Raw genomic sequence first — 2495 nt, 5'->3', positions numbered from 1 at the left:
TATCAAATATGTATTATTACAAGTTCCCTCACTCTCAAGTAACCACACACCATGTACAAACTTCTCTCATCTCATGTTTATTTATTAACATTTTTCACTTGCCTGGTAGGTACACAAACACATTTTACCTACTGTGTACCAATTTGCCCTCCCTCGGTTTTGTACTATTGCCACAAATCCATATTTTAATCATTGTTTTTCTGCAAAACCTTTTGTATTTGTAAACATTTATGGCAATATGTAATGAGGAACCGGAGTCGGTTATCTTATCTTGTATTGATAGAGAGCGCCACAGGCAAATCTGGCCCTGAACACAAAAAAAAAGAGATAAATGTTGAGAAGATGGGTTATCAGCAACCATTCTCGAATGCGATTTCGGAAAACACTACCTTTTACTTACGATGGCATCCAGTTGTGGTCATATGACAATACCTGAACTTAGGAAAGAGTTAGAAAAGTTTGGAGCAAAGAAATTGGGAAGAAAGTGGTAACTTGTAAGAAGGTAAATAAACATTCAATGTTTTTATGTTCATCCAAGTAAAATATGATTAACGCAGTAAATAACTATCAATGGTGTTTAGATATTATCTAAATATATTATAACAACGCATAATGAAACTAGGTGTCACATACTGTATCAGAAAGGAATTCTTGTAAAAGTTTGCAGATTTACCGAGCTAAACTAAACTTGAATTTCCTCGGCAATTCCAACATCGTTGCTATATTGCTTCATGTCTGCAACAAAATAGAAACGCATTTTTATATTGAATAAAACGGTACAGTGTTATAATTATTTGATTATTGCCACTATGTTTTACATTATAATGATCACCTGATAAGTGTTATTTGATTACAGACTTAATTGAAGCATATAGAAGAAATGAACATCGTGCAAGGACCGATATTTCTGGACCTGAATTTATTATGATGTCACCCGATCCACAACTCTACAGGGACCTTCATTGTTATAAGAGCTTTTCAAATTAAAAGGAATGACAACTTTATTGACGAGATGAAGAGAAATTTTAATGAATTTTATGAAAGATATTTTAAGTCTGCTCTGTTAGAGAAAACGTTTTTCAAGACATACGATGGTAAATGTACATGGAATAAATGTTTAAAAAATTAAATAAAGGTTTATTCTTTAATCACATCAATTTTTAATGGTGAATTATGCATAAGACGGCACTATGCAATTCTTAAAATTGCACAACATGAAACAGACATAAATAATTTTACAGGAAAGCTTTGTTTCAGAGCTATTCATAGGTTCTGTCAGTATTTTGAAAGTTTTGGCAAGTCCAATAATTCTTTCAATGTGTACACGTTTGCTGGATATCTTTCTGTCCTCTATCACAGTAGCACAGGAGTCATTCCTAAAAATTGAATGAATTGTATCAATGATGCTTTGAATCAATTACTGAATTAGTAAGGGTTATACATACATGTACTAAAATATGTTTTAATAAAGAGTAGCAAATAATATAACTACAAACATCTGCATCATTATGAACTTAATATATATATACAAAAGGATCACATTTGTTTTTTGATTTAACTGAAACCTGTAAAATTTGTAAACAATGTTTTAAGTAGACATCAATGTCAAAACACAGAATCCCATGCTAGCAGGTATGCATAAATTATCAACAGGGAGGATAATTTTGGACATATTTTGTGATTATATAGTAGTTATGAAATTGATCACTGTTCTTCATCTTCACTTTTTCATTATGGTGTTAAGAGATAATGGGTAGTAATAAATGACCAGTAATTGCAAGTGTCAGTGGGGATTCCTCGTGTGAGAGTGTTTGTAACCTTATCAGATTATTTTGCATGTGTAGTAAATTGCCGATCCCATTAGCGGGTTTTTCTCAGTAAATGCGATATAAGTACTACACAAAATACTATATATCAACATTACTTTGTACATGTATATTATAAACAAAAATTCAAGATAAGCAATAGTTACCATGTTCAGTTTCAGTCAAATAGTCGTCCGATATAAAATGCGCTCTGCAAACAACAGGAAAAGTTGACGGAGTACAGCTTTGAAAACGAGTTTCACCACGTTTAATTGCGTGAATCCAGGCCTTTCTTCTTAACGAGTCTGATGGAAATACATGATGACCACCCCTATTACAACAATACGGCACACAACAGCAAGTTCCGAGCATGTTTCAAAAGGATGTGTTTGACAGCAAATTGTTTACGTTTTTCTTCGATCGGTAACTACAGATAAAGCGCGAGGGTATTCCGATTCAGGGCCGAGTTTGTCTGTGGCGCCCCCAAATGAAAAGATAACCGGAGCCGGTTCCTCATTGCCAAACCACTTACAACTTTTGTTATTACTCACTTTATTTTTGCTATAATGCACCTTTTCATTAATTATTTTTGCTGTTTTGTATTCAAAATCCATACTTTAATAAGTTTTTTGTATTTTTTGTCAATGGCTTTTGAACCATTGAAACACAATTGTCCCTTATTGTTCTTAT

The 2495-nt window shown here is 32.9% G+C and overlaps 2 long non-coding RNA genes across 2 annotated transcripts; one reads left to right on the top strand and one right to left on the bottom strand.

Annotated features, from left to right (window-relative positions):
• The first annotated feature begins 320 nt into the window (after window positions 1-320).
• Window positions 321-1134, top strand: LOC130054412 (uncharacterized). The gene is made up of 2 exons (XR_008802728.1): window positions 321-502; window positions 857-1134. It is a non-coding gene; the product is annotated as an uncharacterized LOC130054412 (long non-coding RNA).
• Window positions 1131-2276, bottom strand: LOC125677106 (uncharacterized). The gene is made up of 2 exons (XR_007370947.2): window positions 1973-2276; window positions 1131-1376 (listed from the first exon to the last, which is right to left on the bottom strand). It is a non-coding gene; the product is annotated as an uncharacterized LOC125677106 (long non-coding RNA).
• Window positions 2277-2495: the final 219 nt, after the last annotated feature.

Source organism: Ostrea edulis, chromosome 1 (genome assembly GCF_947568905.1).
Source record: "Ostrea edulis chromosome 1, xbOstEdul1.1, whole genome shotgun sequence".
Lineage (NCBI taxonomy): Eukaryota > Metazoa > Mollusca > Bivalvia > Ostreida > Ostreidae > Ostrea > Ostrea edulis.
Note: the sequence above shows the minus strand (reverse complement) of the source record. Positions and strands in the feature narration are given on the sequence as shown.